Here is a 17,647-nt window from a genome sequence, read left to right as displayed (position 1 = left end):
TGTCATGTGCTGTGCTAGATGTTGTATGACTTCTAAATGTGTTTTTTATTGTTTGATTTCTTATACGTTGTATTTTATATATTCCATAGAATTCAAATTGTAATGCAATAAAATACAATGTAAGAAATAAAAGAAGCAATACAAATTCAATTAAAATCAGTATGAACATTTAATGTTTAACATTTAACATTTTATGCATATTGGAGCAAAAAATCTTAATTTCACATATACGCTCATGGGGTCTGAACTGGCGGTGACCGACCAGGAGAGAGACCTCGGGGTTGTAGTGGACAGCACGATGAAAATGTCGACCCAGTGTGCGGCAGCTGTGAAAAAGGCAAATGCTAGCAATAATTAGGAAAGGTATTGAAAATAAAACAGCCGATATCATAATGCCGTTGTATAAATCTATGGTGCGGCCGCATTTGGAATACTGTGTACAGTTCTGGTTGCCTCATCTCAAAAAGGATATTATAGAGTTGGAAAAGGTTCAGAGGAGGGCAACCAGAATGATCAAGGGGATGGAGCGACTCCCTTACGAGGAAAGGTTGCAGCATTTGGGGCTTTTTAGTTTAGAGAAAAGGCGGGTCAGAGGAGACATGATAGAAGTGTATAAAATTATGCATGGCATTGAGAAAGTGGATAGAGAAAAGTTCTTCTCCCTCTCTCATAATACTAGAACTCGTGGACATTCAAAGAAGCTGAATGTTGGAAGATTCAGGACAGACAAAAGGAAGTACTTCTTTACTCAGTGCATAGTTAAACTATGGAATTTGCTCCCACAAGATGCAGTAATGGCCACCAGCTTGAACGGCTTTAAAAGAAGATTAGACAAATTCATGGAGGACAGGGCTATCAATGGCTACTAGCCGTGATGGCTGTGCTCTGCCACCCTAGTCAGAGGCAGCATGCTTCTGAAAACCAGTTGCCGGAAGCCTCAGGAGAGGAGAGTGTTCTTGCACTCGGGTCCTGCTTGCGGGCTTCCCCCAGGCACCTGGTTGGCCACTGTGAGAACAGGATGCTGGACTAGATGGGCCACTGGCCTGATCCAGCAGGCTCTTCTTATGTTCTTATGTTCTTATGATGGATTAAATCCACAGGCACAGTGCAGACCACCTGAATTAAGCTCATGGATGACTGACTGGTGGTCCACAGTTTGGGAAACCCTAGAAGAGGACCATCCGTGTAATCAACAGCAGTGATTGGTACCCATTGGGACTGGTAGGACAGAAGGTAGGGAGGCCAACAGTAGGGGGAGCCACAGTCAACAAGAGGCATTGCTAAGCCACCTGATTCTACGTTTGTGCTCCTCCTTGTCCCTGCTGAGTTCTACAAGGACAACACTGACATCACACCCACATCCACACGGGTGCTGAGAGTTGTTAGGAGACCCTTAACAAACTACAGTTCCCAGGATTCCTGGGGGAAGTCATGACTCTCAAAGTGGTATAAGAGTACTTTAAACGAATGGTGTTGCTGTGACCTGGGGCTGAGGAGGAAGAAGCTGACAGGCAGCACCGTCCCCTGGACTGGTTCCAAGCAAGAAGGCAGGCACGTGGGGGCTGGCTAAGGGCAGACTGAGGTGGGTGGGGCAGTGCTCCATTCACCCTAAGGGTTTGAGCCAGCCTCCACAAGAAATAAGCTACCCTTTATCAGTTACTCACACCTCTCCAAAACGGACACATTAAGTCCCAGGCTCTAAATCTTGGCATGGAAACAAAATTGGGTTGCCAATTCCTTCCCCGGAGGCTGTGCCTATTCACAGGGCTGGCACCAGAGGGTGCCCAGGTTTCTATTATTTGGGCTGATTGCAGGTGTTTGCACCACTCACCATATCCTCAGAGGCACATGTTACCATATTCTTCCAAGCTCCACAGGAAGTGGATTGGACTGTGAAAGACCAACCCAAATTGTGTCTGCATTTTTACAAATTTGTAGAGCAGTACAATATCTCAGAGAGGAGGACAGGTCTCCTGCTCCCTTGGTGCATTCACTATAGCTGCCCAATTTCCCTGCTTTTTAAAGTTTGATGGAAATATCTGTGGGCTATAGGTACGTTTTTAAACCGCAGGGTTTTTTGCGTATTAGTGAATATATATATATATATATATATATATATATATATATATATATATATATATATATATATATATATATATATATATATATATATATTGGTGTGTTGTGCCATTTTTGTAATTCATCTAGATTAGTCTTAGCTGTGCTGTGCAAAGCTGCTGTTCTGCAATGATACCCAAATGTCTTCCATTTACCATTACAGGTTTGACACTCACGCTGATGTCTTCAACAATCTATCGCACAGCAGGGTTGCCAACTCTTTTTCCAGGCCCTGATCTTACATGTTTCAAGGCAGCTTGATTTACAGACATTGGCCATTGATAAATGGAATGCCCCTGTTCAGGGATCCAGCCAGCCAGCCAGCCGTTCTGTCTTCTAAGAGACTCCATTCCCCCAACCATTTAGTTATCCATTCCTGGCCCCACACACACACAACAGACAAAAAGCATTTTGTGTCCACTGAGCATGCCCATTCCTCAATAAGCTGTTTTGATGCAATACCATATGAAATGCAATACATCTCAACACAGCAGGAGAAAGTGTGGTCCCCCCATCCCTGAAGGTTTTTTTCCTTAAACGTTTTTCTATTTCCGCAAAGTTTGGGGTTTGTCTCAGTTCTCCTAGTACCTTCCTTTTTGTGCATGGATGATGCTATTCTGGCTCAGAGTCTGAACTTGCTTTTAGCTATCGCTAAAACATCACCACGTTGTTGTTTTTTCATTTGATCAGATGGCAACCCTACATCTTTGCCCCAGGGATGATCAACACTTCTTTTTAAAGCCCATTGTCAGTTCAACGGCTTTTCCCTTATCAGCGGTCATCCATTAGCATTCCCAATAAAACACTGAATAAAATTGTAAATTAGTTTTAATTAGCTCACCGCACCTGCTTCCTCACCATGATGGATGGATGAAGACATCCATACTTAGTTGTTGCCACAGCCGTGGAAAACTGCAGAATTCCGTTCTGCGCCCCTTTGAAGACAAAGTTGCTCAGAGCTAAGCTACTTGGTGTGCCAAAGCAATAAAGCTTTAATGCTGATAAAAGGTTTTAGGTCTTGAGATGGGTTTTTAATGTTTTATTGGTTAATTTTATTGTATGCTTTTGTAGTGTTTTTATTTGAATGAGATCTGCCCTGAGGTCGCTTGCGATGAAGGGGAAGGGATGTAAATCTCATAAATAAATATCAACCCAGACCTAGTTACATACATTTTATTCATTAAATGTCATCCTCTGCAAGGCACATTTTATTGGTATGTAAATTAGGTTTGACCTCTCTGAAACTATTATTTCCCAAATGAATTTGATTATTTGCACTCCAGGGGGCTGTGCAAGGCTCGAAAAGGCAACCACATCTGGGATCAGACATGATTTAGGGCATACTCTTGGTTTTGGCGGCCTTCACAAAATGTCTCCTTTGAAACAAAAAGGCTGTTAGATCAAGCAGAGTTAGAGTGGACACTTAGGGTCATCCAAAACAAAAGATTTGCATAAAATTGGCACCTGCTAACATATATGTCTACATACACATTTATTAATAATTACCATAATTTAAATAGAAATGTAATATATCCCATCACACTAAGAGAAACTGATATACGTCTCCTTTCTCAGTCCAGGTGTTCACTCTTTAAGAGCAACTTTAAGACATCTGCAGGTCTCCCTTCTGGGGGTCTTTATCTTTAAACCAGACCTAGACTGTGTATACACCATACTTGACTCCACACACACCCCGGAGAACTGTAGTTTGTTAAGGGTGCTAGGAATCGTAGCTCTGCCAGGGATAAGCTACAGTTTCCAGGATTCTTTGGGGGAAGCCATGTGCTTTAAATGTATGGTGTGGATGGCTTCAGCACTTTGGACAGCTCCTTTAAAGTTTGGACTAAAACCTGTGGCGGATTCAACTGCCCTACTGACATGGAGTCACCGGCTGCCACTGCATCCTAGCTGGTGCAAATGGTAGAGCTATAAAAGTGGCAGTGGCTACACTGCTCCAGACCCGACACCAGCAGGTGGCCATGCACTGGCTGAGAGCCCCTCCTTAGGCTGGGAGAGTGGAGCTCCCACTCCACAATCCATGGCAGAGTCAGGTCGCAGAGCTCCACCCTCCCAAGAAACACCCCACCATAGAGGAGGTGTGGGCTTAAATAAGCCGGACTGCCCCACTGACTTCCTGCACTGCTGCATCAGCATGCATGCCTGCCATCAACCCTATGAGGTTGACACCCCTGCCACCATCTTGGGCGATGGCAGGAGTGCCGCCTGCATTGGGAGGGGGTGTTGGGGAGCATGATGATGCAGGCCTAGGCCCAGTCATGCCTGGTGCAGGCCTTGCATTAAGCCCTGCCACTGCCAGCCAGGAGTTTGGATTTCCCACATAGGTAACTCTCTAAACCCAATTTGGACTGGACAGATTCTTAAATCAGTCACAGTCACACACACGCCCAGTAGAAATGGAGTTGAACTGTGGCCCAAGAGATCTGGATCTCACTTCAGTCTTAGGGCCAGTGCTTTTTTGGGGCCAGTACTTACCAGTACACAGTACTGCCACCTCTTTTTGTGCTACCCATGGCAGCCATTTCATGCTGGCATCCACAGCACTTTTATGAGTACCAGCACCTCATTTTATTTTTAACCAAGAAAGGCACTGCTTAGGGCCAAATCAGATGTGGTGTACAAAAAAGCTGCATTTAGGATTCCTCCCACTTGTTAGTCCTACTCATAATTTTACGCTCCACACATTCATAGAACATGGAAGGAGCTCCATACATTGGCCCCACCCACAATGTAATCAGTCCTCCTGACCCCACCCCCAGACCCCTGCACATAAGCATGGCTCTTGCATTCTTAGCCTCAGTTTTAAAACTGTAAAATGGGTGTAATAATGACAACAGCAATTTATTAAATTTATATCCCGCCCTTCTTCCCAAAGGAGCCCAAAGCTGCAAATACAAAAAACTTTAAACAATACAATTAAAAATAAAACCAACGCATATTTTAACCATTTAAAAACAATTAAAAACATCTAAAAAATTAACAACAACAATGCAGTCTCACAGCTAATAATGTCAAGGTTGCCGGGAACAGTGTCTTTCAGCCATCAAATGCCTGGATGAACAGGGATGTTTACAAATTTCTTCTGAAGGTTAATAATGAGACAGGCAGGCACACCTCATGAAGGTGCACCTGAGAAGTCCCTGTCAAGGGTCAATGCCAACCAGGCAGCCCCCCGTGGTGGCACCACCAATAGGGTCTCCCTTGCCAATTGTAGGGCCCAAGATGGTGGACATGATTGTTGCTGACATCACAAAAGACATGGGGTATATTCAACGTAGCGTTGAGGCTAAGGTTCCATCAGCGCAAGGATTTCTCCTTGCATGATGGAACAATCTCTCCTTCTCCTTGCCCCATGTACCACTAAAGCTGTTCTGAGGATCCCCCCAACCCTCTGGAGCAGATTTGGGGAACGGTGCAGGGTTTGCACAGGGGAGGAGGAACCCAATCCCATTGTGCTAGCACTAATCCTTGCGCTAGTGCAAATAAGCCCCATGTACCTCAACTCTGATTGTTATCCGTTATTCCAGTTGGATATTGTTGTTGTAGTTTTAAGGTAGTATTAGAATTCTTATTCTGCCACAGAGTTATGCGTGAGAAGCCTTGCCAGAGCAAAAGTAAGCAACCTTAACATGACTTTCAGATCAAAACACTTATATCATTCTGCAGCATTCTCCAGTATCTTTCTTAGGTTAAAACATAGCTTAAAGGCAGACCTAGGCTTGGCTTGATCATAATTAAAAACACCTCCAGCCCAAAAGCAGACCTGGGATTGGATGGAATCAATATTGAAAAAGCAGGACTCTCAACCTCAGATCAGGTTGTTTCCCTTTAATTTCCTCTTTACCAGCCCATCCCAGGTGCCATTGCAGAGGGCTGATGTATGTTTTGCACAGGCCACATTAAGAAATCCTGACACCTGAGGCCCAGGGGGATATAAAAGTAAAATTAAACAATTATGTGCTCTCACATCAGAACAGGTGGCTAAGACTGCTCCCTGCGCGATGGAGGTGTATGGAACTGTGGCAGATCCTGAAAAGTAAGAGTTTTTAAGACAGCGAGGTTGCCCAAATGTAATGATGTCACAATTGTCTTTCAAACTTATTTAGACTGTCCAGGTTTCAAGCTGGAGATTTTGCTTGTGCCTTTAAATCTGCTCTTGAATCAGGACAAAAATTAGCCATGACTTAGAATCAACCAAGAGGTCTTCTGTATTTTTAAAAGTTGTGCAGGGGGAAGGGAGAATTCCACCTTGTGGTTTTTCCCATTACAGGGTTGCAAGAAGACCTTCACTTGGCTGACTTTCTCTTCTCCTAAAGATACAGAATCAGTCTCAGGCCATGAACCTGGCAACCCTAGCTCTTACCCAGGCCCTAAACAGCTCACTCCCCAAAAATCTGACAACAAAGAGGGCTCCTGGAAACTGCTGACCCCATCCTAGCCTCTCACTCCAGGCTTCGTTTTATGGGCAGGTACCAAAGTGAGATGGCCAGGCTGCCCACTGCTATGTCCCATTCAGCTGCACTGCGCACACCCAGTTCCAGGCAACAGCGGATTTAGTTTGGTGAGTTTCCCACGGGGTCTCAAGGATGGCAAGTAGGACATCCCTCCTCTCAGAGACCTTTCTCTGGCCTCAGGGGGCCTTGTGATGTTCCTATATTAATGTATATATGGTAAGTGTTGTTGTTTTAGAAGATACATGGTAAGTGGAGTGAAAGAGGGGGAGTGAATGGGCAGTAGAATGCGAGATGATTGGCTGAGTGTTTAAAATGGCTGAATGTATAAAAGGAAGAGTGAGAGTGGAATCTGGGGGGAGAAGAGAAAGAGTGGATTGCTTGGTGGGGTTTAGAGAGTTGTTTACCAGGAGGGAGGTGGAGTTCGGATTAGTATTGAGTAAAACCATATGCTTATGTGCCTTAAGGAGAAATCTTGTTAATCTTGTTAGCTTTGTTATCTGTAATAAATACTTAATTTGGTTTACCAAAGGCCTGATCCTTGGCTGGGGTTTCACAGACCAGAAGGGAGGGTAAGGTAATGACCAAGGCTGAAGGGGAACTGTAACCAATGGTGGCAGCGGTGAAGAGAATAACAATACCAGTATTCAGAGTCTCTGGGAATACTAGTATTGGAACGTTACTGGTGGTTGCCTAGCAGGGGGATCTGTTGAGATCTGTGCTAGAGCGGATGGGTAAACCATAAGAGAGTGCGGTCCGGACTGGTGGAGTCCCTGGTGGTGCCTAGAGACAGGCAGTAACCACGAGCAGGTAGGAACCTGACAGGGAGAGCCAGGGAAGGACGCATCACAAGCATCTCCTCCTCCAACTGCATGACTGCCCAATGGCAGGGCTTGCTTTGATACGCAGGCCCCAAGGTGGATGAAGCTTATGGGCTGATGCGAGTTAGAGTTCAAGGAAGATGGAGGTTCCCCATCCCTGCTCTAAATGCCGTGGAGACTGGTGGCTCCAATGTCAGTGGGCAGTGAATCTGCTCCGGCGTTTAATCTGAACTTTCAAGGAGCTGTCCACTGTCTAACCCAGTCTTTCCTGTCCTTTCGGTCTGTTGCGCTGTGTGTAATTTGTGTGCTTAATTTCATATAAAGCAACACAACAGCAGCAGAGTAACAGCAGATGTTGAAATGCGAGTGTGCCAGCATGTGCGTGTGTTTGCCTAAGAAAGCAGGCATCAGCATCAGTGAGACTTGAGACTTAGTAAAATAAGAAAAGCTCCTTTATTTATAGAAATACATAGTAGATAGAAAAGCAAACCTAGTTCTAACTAACTAACGAAGTTAGAGGTGTAACGCCCAGGTGCGGGAGTTAGCGCCATGCTTGGAGAGAGCAGAGACAAAGGAATGTCTCCTCTCTCACGGACAGTCGCAGGACAAAGGAATGGAAAGGGCAGAAGGAGGAGGGGCAGGTAAGCTTCCCTTAAGACGTATCAGTCTAGCGATGGAAGTCAGTCAGAGCATCACAGGTAAAGGTAAACAAGCCTATCCATCTGGAGGACCCTAGCTCTATCTCCCTTCTGGAGCACAAACAAAAGAACAAAACAGGAGTTGTTCTTGCCCCACTTCCAACAGGGTCCCCAGATGTTGCTGGACTACAACTCCCATCAGCCCCAGCCAGCATGGCCAATGCTCAGGAATGATGGGAACTGTAGTCCAGCAACATCTGGGACCCAAAGGTTGGGAAAGGCTGGTCTAACCCTTCCATAACATCCTGGCCCAGTAGCAGGCCTGGTCCAAACTTTTTTTTCTCTCTTTTGGTTGACACCTGTTCTAGTCAAACTGTGCTTTTCTTTCCTGAAGAGCCTTTTAACATTTTTACTGATTCTTTCTCTGGATGTTTTGTTAGCAGCAAATTGAAGTGATAAATAAGGTAACAGATGAGGGCAGAGCCTTAATAGCCACTGCATATGGTTTCCCAAACGCTTCATACGGCTCTTGGGAGAATGTTCATTCTGACAAGTTACTACTCTGACCGAAGCACCAGGCCTTTGGGAAAAATTAAACTTTTATTTAATGTGGCTGTGCTGGCTTAATGTTTGTTTTTTTTAACCGTTGATGCTCTTGGTCAGCTATTTGCCTTCCCCATTATTGGCCCAGGAGTGATAATCAGGGGGGTTGATGGGTCTTGATAAATCTCCGAGGCTAAAATTTATTTAGACACTCTCCTTAAAAAAGAGAGAAACAATTGGAAAGGCTGTTCTGCAATTCTACTTCAACCAACGACGACAGTCATCTGAGTGGCAGAACCGGCCACGACGTTAGGCAGAGGGAGGCAGCCGCCTCCAGCAAATGATCTGACGTGTCACGACAGGGCAGCAAATGGTTACTTATTTAATTTATTTTTCTTGTATTTTTACTGCCTTGGAGACAGAAAGGCACTTGAGGGTTTCTCCGCCTGAGGTGTCAAAATCACTTGATCAGGTTTGGGGGCTTTTGCTGCTCCATCTTTAGACAGCAAAATGTCTTGGGCTCGCTCTGGCCAGTGGTGTCAGAGGGATCCATCTAAGTCACTTCATAAACCTTTTCAGCACCGATCTTTCTGCTAGGGACCCCGCTATGAACATGTGACAAAGTAAATCACAATTCAAACACCACTGTCAGATCTTTCTTATCAACTTTCTTCAGGGCCGGTCCTACCATGTTTCTTTAGGACAGGCCCTACCATTACACAGAGTAAGATGGCCGCCTGAGGTGGCAAATGCCGGGAGCAGCAGTGAGTTGTCGGAGGACAGAGGGGTGTAGGCCAAGTAGCCCGCCCTGAGTCCCTAAGAGTGCTTTCTGTCCTTAGACAAATGCTGTCGCTTTGCAAGCGCTGAGATAGAATTCAACTTGCCTATCTGGTCAGTTTCTGTATATGGAATGGTGGCGTTGGGGCGCCATCTTGCTTTTTGCCTGAGGCATCAGAATGTCTTGGTCCAGCCATGTCTTTCTTACCATAACTCCTTTCTTTGAGAATCTCTTTACTCTTATAAATAAACACAATTACATTATTTATATACCATCTATTCATGCCTGGGACAGTCACTGCCTCTCAGCCTCAGAGGGAGGCAATGGTAAACCCCCTCTGAATATCATTTACCATGAAAACCCTATTCATAGGGTCTCCATAAGTCGGGATAGACTTGAAGGCTGTCCATTTCCATTTTCCATTCATGCAATATAACATGGCAGTGTACAACAACATATACAATAAAAATTTTACAAAACCAAAAAAGGCAGTAAAAAAAAAAAGATCATTAAAATGACTGGCTGATCAAAAAAGTTACATAGGCCAGTCTACATAAAAAGGTCTTTAAAAGAGGCCTGAAAGTCAAAAGTGAGAATGCCTGTTGAATCTCAGCTAGGAGGAGAGCGTTCCACAACGTGGGACAGGCGACACTAAATGCCCAATTTCTGGTTGAGGCCTATCAGGCCTCTGTAACATGGGGGACAACTAACAGTGCTCCTCTGGATGATCTCCATGATCAAGCTGGGATAAGTGGAATGGGATCAGCCCATCGACTTCACACACTGCTTTTGAGCTTCTCAGAGGCTTCCGGGATGCAGGTATTGGTTTAAAAAAATGCTGCATCCTGTGGCTCGTGGCCTGATCCTGTGGGGCTTCACTTCAACAGTGGAGGTTTCCAAGTGGCTCCAGGACTGGACACCTATCACCATTCTCTCCGTCCTACAGCAGGTTCTCTGTGCCATGGATGAATGAATTATGGGAAGACCCCCTGGTCTCTAACACAGGGGGTTCATTTGGAGCAGGGCATGGGGGAGAGCCGACCAATTTTGCTGGTGGATTTTCCTGTGCTGTTAACAGTCACTTGGGTAACAGGCAGAAAATTAACTGGTAAAGCTTTCCCCATCTCTTTATCTCTCTGCCAGGAAAAACACCACTTAATTTCTAGTGGGTCCAGAAAAAAAAAAAGATGGTAACCTTAGAAAGAAGAGGTTTGGGGCTGAAGAAAGGCATAGCCCCCCTCTCCCCAATATTCCAGCTAGCTCTCCATTTCTTTACCCAAGAACTTCTGTTCTTACAGCTGCTTTTTTACTTGGAATCATTCAGGCTAAACTCAAGTTTTGATCTCTACATGCCTCCGATCAGACTCTTTCTGCTTTCAAATACACTTTCTCTCTCTCTCTCTCTCTTCCCGTCTCTGCGCAGAGTGAAACGTTTCTGCTCGGCCGTCTTTGCCGAATGTGTCCAATTAAACCAGCCGAACTTTTGCTTGACGGGGTTAAGTTCTCCCAGATGGCAGAGCCATCATTAGTTTACAGCATGCTGAGATAAGACCGTTCAGCTGCTAACTATCTCACCTGCAAGCCATGTTACCCTTTCTGTGCAAATACAGTGTGTTTTTTCCCAAAAACAAATACATAATTACTCATCATCACCACTATAGATTGTTCTCTGGATGGAGCGGTGGTGCAGAGGCTAGATGTAAAATGAAAAAGATATCTGTGCAAAGGCAGCCTTTTCCCCCAGGCATTTGATAGACTGAGATTATGGTATCTGTTATTAGTATACTGGCAAAGCTCCCTATGGCTGTATGGGGGTGTGCTTGGTTTATTGTTTTGTTTATATAGGATGATATATTTGTTTTTAACAGTGTTGTAAGTCACTTGGAGACCTTTGGGTAATAATAAGTGACTAATAGTGTTGTGCAGTGGTTAGAGTGTTGGACTACGACCTGGGAGACCCGGGTTCAAATCCCCACACAGCCATGAAGCTCACTGGGTGACCTTGGGCCAGTCACTGCCTCTCAGCCTCATGAAAACCCTATTCATAGGGTCACCATAAGTCGGAATCGACTTGAAGGTAGTACCTTTACATTTTTAATAATAATAATAATAATAATAATAAAATAATGATAATAGTCAACCTAGTGCCCACCGGATATTTTGGGCTATCATCCCTGATGGTGCGCATGGGTGAGGGATGAAAACAAGCTGTGTGAAAGACAGGTGCGCAAAATTTATTTATTTATATTTATTTATTGCACTTGTATACCGCCCCATAGCCGAAGCTCTCTGGGCAGTTTACAGCAATCAAAAACATTAAAACAAATATACAGTTTAAAACACATATTTTAAAAACAATTTAAAACACAATTTTAAAATTTAAAACAATATAAAAACAATTTAAAACACATGCTAAAATGCCTGGGAGAAGAGGAAAGTCTTGACCTGGCACAGAAAAGATAACAGTGTTGACGCCAGGCGCACCTCGTCAGGGAAATCATTCCATAATTTGGGGGCCACCACTGAGAAGGCCCTCTCCCTTGTGGCCACCCTCCGAGCTTCCCTTGGAGTAGGCACCCGGAGCAGGGCGGCTATATCGGCTGAAAAAGTACTGTTCCTTATTGCAAGAGGTACTGCAGTGTGAAACGGATCTTAAAAATTGGGACAGAAGCGCTACCTTTTTAATCCATTAAATTAGCGCTATTAGCCCCATGTGTGAAAGCAGCCACAGATCCCCTGCTGGGACCTGGCTTCCCAAAAAGGTAAGGGGTTTAAGAGCCCCTGGGGACCCCAGACAACTACACCCCTTGGTAACATTGGTTACCCCTCTATTAGTGAAAGGGAGGGAACTACTCTTAGAGCTAGAGGAGCGGTTAAAGAGTTTGAACTCACATCCTGCATCATAGTCCAATTCTTCACGGCACAGCACTTTCAACGTGGGTTACAATTCAACACTGTCTCAAATTCACCAAACAGTTACTAAAAAATGAGGCAGGTAGGTCACAACCTGCCAAGTAAAAACATCAATGCTAGCATCAGATTCCACTAAAAGCAAATAACAATGACTTCAGCTGGTGCCTAAAACTTAAAAGCAAACAACAAAGATTTCAGCTGGTGTCTAAAACTTGAACGAGCAGGTGCCAGCAATATCACAGAGGGGAGGGAGTTCTGAAGCTTGGGGTGCCACCACCTAGTTTATGCATCTTTGCACACATCACTTGACTGGAGAATTGCATTGCAACATTTAGAGAAGTGTGAATTTCAAAGGATGGCTGTGTTTTGTGTTACTTTGGGGAACTGCATATTAGATAGGTTCACCTTTAAATGTGAGCTGATCCAAATTTCTCTGAGCATCCCAGGCAGATCATAACAAATTGAGAAATCTATATAGGAGAAGATATTATTTCAGGTTTTCCAGCTCCAAGTTGCATAGCGCTTTGTGAATCAGTGTAAGTACATTGAAGCGGACTCAGTAGCATATAGGCACATCATTGGACCCAAACTGACATGTACAAACTGTTGAAAACCACCAGCAGCCAAAATCACCCAGCAATTTCACCGTTCAGCTGCTTTTATTCTGGGTACCAACAACAAATTCATTCTCAGAGCGTGGGTCCTTATGCAAACCAAAATGGGACCATCCATTTCATGCACAACAGGGAAGTCTCAGGAGGCTTTGATGGGGGGAGCCCCAAGGTTTGCAAGAGTACATAAACTATTTAGGCAAGAAACACCCCTAAGGGGGCACCACTGCAAAAATAATCTTTCCAGTGAGGACTGAACATGTTCAGCAGACACGAAATGCTAACTACACATTGGGGGAGGTATTCAACTAACTTTATGTGCTAATGCTAGAGTGAGCGCTAGTGCAACGGGGTTTCACTCCTCTCCTCCCTCCCCCATATGCACCCCGTGCAATCTCCAGATCTGCATTGGAGGATGGGGGGGGGGGGAGGAACCCAGAACAGATTTCAGGGGCATGCAGGGACAGGAGAGGGAGAGAACATTCTTGCCCTGATGGAACAATCTACATAGAGCTGCACGGAATAGTCATTAAGCAACAAGCAGGGGATGGATTGGTACTACAGGAAGGAGGGAGGGGAGATGTCAGCTTCACCTCCCCAGCCATGACAATAGTGCCAATAGGTGCCCCCCATTGCCATTGCTGCACAGGATGGGGGCAGGTCAAGGATTTATTTTGTGAGATTAATTGGTACTACAGGATGGAGGGTACAACAGGATGGAAAAAATAGAAATGGACTGCCTTCGATGGTGAAGAATGGATCCCAATTTAGGGTGACACTATGAATAGGGTTTTCATGGTAAGCAGTATTCAGAGGTGGTTTACCATTGCCTTCCTCTGAGGCTGAGTGGCAGTGACTGGCCCAAAGTCACCCAGTGAGCTTCATGGCTGTGTGGGGACTCAGACCCTAGTCTCCCAGGTCATAGTCCAACACTCTAACCACTACACCACACTGGCTGTTTTACAGGATGTAAGGAGGGGAGATTTAAGCTTTTCTTCCCAGCTGTGATGACTGTGCCAATGGAGGGACTGTCTGGTTGTTTCAAAAGGTTTGTTTGTTTTTCAGTTAATCGCTGCACGGGATTTTTTTGGGAGGAGGAGGATTTTTCGTGAGATCGCGGCTGGGGAGAGAAACCTTAAACCTCCCATCCCTGAGAGTGGCAATGCTGGTAATTCCCCCCTCGGAATTTAATTTTAAAAACCCACGATGTGATTACTCATCATGTGCAGTTAGGCCCTGAGTGGTGGGGTGGAGAGATACGAGGGGAGGAGGGGGTGGTAGAGAGCAGCCCTCTGCACAGTTAAGCCACAAGCGGAAAGATGCTCTTAGCCATGTCTGTTGTGCCCCCAATTTTTCATAACTGTGGAGCACCTGCAGTTGCTCAGCTGTTTAAACAGGCCCTTGGCTCCAGCACATCACAAACCACAGCTGGATCTAGCCGTGGCCTAAAACTAGATGGGATTTCCAGAAGAGATAATTGTGTAGCGTTATCACCGCAGGGAGGAGTGGAAACTATGTTTGCTCTAAAAACAATTGTCTTGCCGGGACTTCAGGAAAGATGAAATATATTGCGTTCCCCTTCCCCATTTGTTATTTTCCCACCAAATGAAACGACAAAAACACTCACTTCCTCCCCTCTCCCCCTTCCCCATTTATCAGTAAAAAAAGAATGAAAAACAATCCACCTTCCTGACTCTTTGGGCTACTCTCCTTAACCCCTTGCTTTAGTAGTAAACGAGGGAAGGGGGAGGAAGGGACATGAGGGAGGTATATAAGATTATGCACACGTGGGTGGAGAGGAGTTTCTTCTTCTTAGACCAATAATTGGGTGTTAGAACAAATTAAACCAGAACTGTCACTAGAAGCTAAAATGATGAAACTGAGGTTATCATACTTTGGACACATCATGATAAGACATGATTCACTAGAAAAGGCAATAATGCTGGGGAAAACAGAAGGGAGTCGAAAAAGAGGAAGGCCAAACAAGAGATGGATTGATTCCATAACAGAAGCCACAGACCTGAACTAACAAGATCTGCACAGCGTGGTTTATAAAAGATGCTGTTGGAGGTCGCTGACTCATAGGGTCACCATAAGTCGTAATTGACTTGAAGGCACATAACAACAAATGCTGTAGTTTGGTTCTTCCTTGTGTTCCCTTACTCCTGAATTCTATCTTAAGGAGAATTTCAAAAATCAGTTCTAGAATTGAAGCATGAGCTGTATGCAACAATATTATTTGTGTCCATTTCAGGGCATTGCATTTTAAGAAGAATGCAGACCAACTGGAATGAGTTCAGAGGAAAGCCACAAGGATGGTCAGTAACATGGAAAATAAGTCCTAGGAAGAAAGGTTGACAGAACTGGGTATGATTAGCCTGGAGAGGTAAAGACTGGGGACTAAAGTACATACTATTTCAATTGTGCAGCAAGCATTTTGCATTTTCTTTAATTAATCACAGGTATTGTTTTCCCAATTGTTATTAACTGATTCAAGAAAAAATGAAGACACATATGGATTCTGCGCATTTAGCATAATATGTGGTTTGTCCCTTACTGCAGGGGCATGATAGCACTCTTCACTGCGCCTAATGGTAGGGCTGGCCTTACATAGCATATGCCTGAATCTAGCCAGGAAGAAACATAAGTGCAAGTAGCTGTGGCATCTATCAAGACTCGTAAGAATCCAGTAAAACTCTGTGGTTCCCCAAATGCTTGGTCATTAAGAAGAGGGTTTCCAGATTCTCACACATACAGTGCCTATAATCGTACTAATAGTAAACTTATTCCTGGCATGCTGATCCTGATGAAGCCAAAATGGCACCCTCCACACACAAAGCAGCAGTTGCAGGTGTGGGGGGAAGCCCAGAGGTTTGCAGGAGTGTCAAACAAAGCCCACACTCACACCTTGTGGAGGCTCAAAATAGCCCAAGGAGATGCTCAGTGGTCAGGAAACACTAATTGTCTGGGGGCAGGAAGACAGAAAGGAAGGAAGAGAGTACCTTGGGAAAGGGCATGCGTATCTGGCATCCTGAACAGGAGCCCTGTGCATTGCAACATTTTTGTTGTGTGTCACATATTTATATAGCCCAAGGCATGGGGTGAGACCACAGCTGCTATGCCTTACACATGCCTGTGTTCCTCCACTGGTCTTCTTACCTTCTTCGTCTGCCTCCTGCGGGCCTCAGCACATGGGAGGGGGGAATTGATGGGGGCATGGAGACATGGGGGGATGAGGCAGGAAGCCCATCAGCCCCAGACTTGTTCTGAGTATTTAGAAAGGGACAGAGCAGCAGCTCCAGGCCAGAACCTGACAACCCTCTTAAAAACAGCTATTAGTGATACAGTGCCCTGATCTAGCCTTCTCTACGCTGGAGCCCTCCACACGTTGGACACAACAGCGGTAACTGGCCCCGGCCAGGGTAGCTGATGGTCTTGGTTAATGAGAGCTATAGCCCAAAGCGTCTGGAGGGCGCCAAGTTGGGGAAGGCCATCCTGATCCAATCTCCAGGCTGAATGCACGTGAGCTGAAAGACTGTCTGTCCCCGTATAGACCTGTAAGTTTAATTAGGTCATCTGGGGAAAGTGTACACGTGGCACCGCACCACATCAGAGGGCAATGACCCAAAAATGGACATTCTCTGTTGTTTCCCCTGCACTGAGGAAGGCCCTCCCCTCTGCCACACATGAAGCAGCAACCGTCTGTTGCTTCCAACATGTTGTGGAAACGTAACCGTTTTGCCCAGACTTCCTCTGACCTATAAGACTGGACTCTGATTTATGTGTATGAATCCTCTGAAACTCTGCTTTACTTATTTGTATACGCTTATAAACCACAGAAGAGACTTGGGTTTAGTGAAAAGATGTACCTCAGTGGCAGATTACAGGCATCTCCAGTTAAAGGATTTCAGGTAGTAGGACTGGGAAAGCTGTCCTTCTGAGGAGCAGGTGGTGTTGAAACTGATTGTGTTTGCTGTGAGGGGAATGGTTTGGGAGGGAGTCTGGAAAAGTTACTTTTTTGAACTACAACTCCCATCAGCCCCAGCCAGCATGGCCACTGGATTGGGCTGATGGGAGTTGTAGTTCAAAAAAGTAACTTTTCCAAGCTCTGGGAGGGACACAAGGAGAGGTCCAAGGGGAACCATTTTTAACCGAATTTCCTTGCTCCTTTTTTTTCCTTTTGTAGAAGCGGATTTATGTTTGTAATTCCCTCCCCTTAAATATTAGACAGGCCCCATCTCTGTTGTCTTTTTGGCGCCTACTGAAGACCTTCTTCTTTCAACAAGCCCTTTGAGTAGAGACCTTATCCCCATGCTGGATTACTATATTGTGCTCTATATGGAGCTGCCCTTGAGATTGGTCCAGAAGCTGCAGCTGGTGCAAAATGTGGCGGCACAACTGCTCACTGCAACATATTACCCCTCTGCTGAAAGAATTACACTAGCTGCCCATTAGCTACTGGGCCAAGTTCAAGGTTTTGGTGTGCAAAGCCTCATACAGCTTGGGAACAGGATACCTGAAAGATCATTTTACCCCTTAGATACCCAGACAATCACTGTGCTCTGCAGGTGAGGGCCTCCTGCAATACTATCTTAGGGAGCAGACCTTTAGGGTAGTGGCACCAAGACTTTGGAATTCCCTCCCCTTAAATATTAGACAGGCACCGTCTGTAATCTTTTCTGTGCCTACTGAAGACCTTCCTCTTTCAACAAGCCTTTTAAGAGGAGACCTTAGCTCAGTCTGCGTCTGTGTTGGA

The 17,647-nt window shown here is 45.1% G+C and overlaps 1 long non-coding RNA gene across 1 annotated transcript; it reads left to right on the top strand.

Annotated features, from left to right (window-relative positions):
* The first annotated feature begins 6,108 nt into the window (after positions 1-6,108).
* On the top strand, positions 6,109-15,314 carry LOC133378453 (uncharacterized). The gene is made up of 4 exons (XR_009761032.1): positions 6,109-6,172; positions 6,606-6,697; positions 13,957-14,059; positions 15,146-15,314. It is a non-coding gene; the product is annotated as an uncharacterized LOC133378453 (long non-coding RNA).
* The last annotated feature ends 2,333 nt before the right edge of the window (positions 15,315-17,647 follow it).

This window comes from Rhineura floridana, chromosome 2, assembly GCF_030035675.1.
Source record: "Rhineura floridana isolate rRhiFlo1 chromosome 2, rRhiFlo1.hap2, whole genome shotgun sequence".
Taxonomy (NCBI): domain Eukaryota; kingdom Metazoa; phylum Chordata; class Lepidosauria; order Squamata; family Rhineuridae; genus Rhineura; species Rhineura floridana.
The sequence above is the reverse complement of the archived record's forward strand: the minus strand, read 5'-3'. Positions and strand labels throughout refer to the sequence as shown.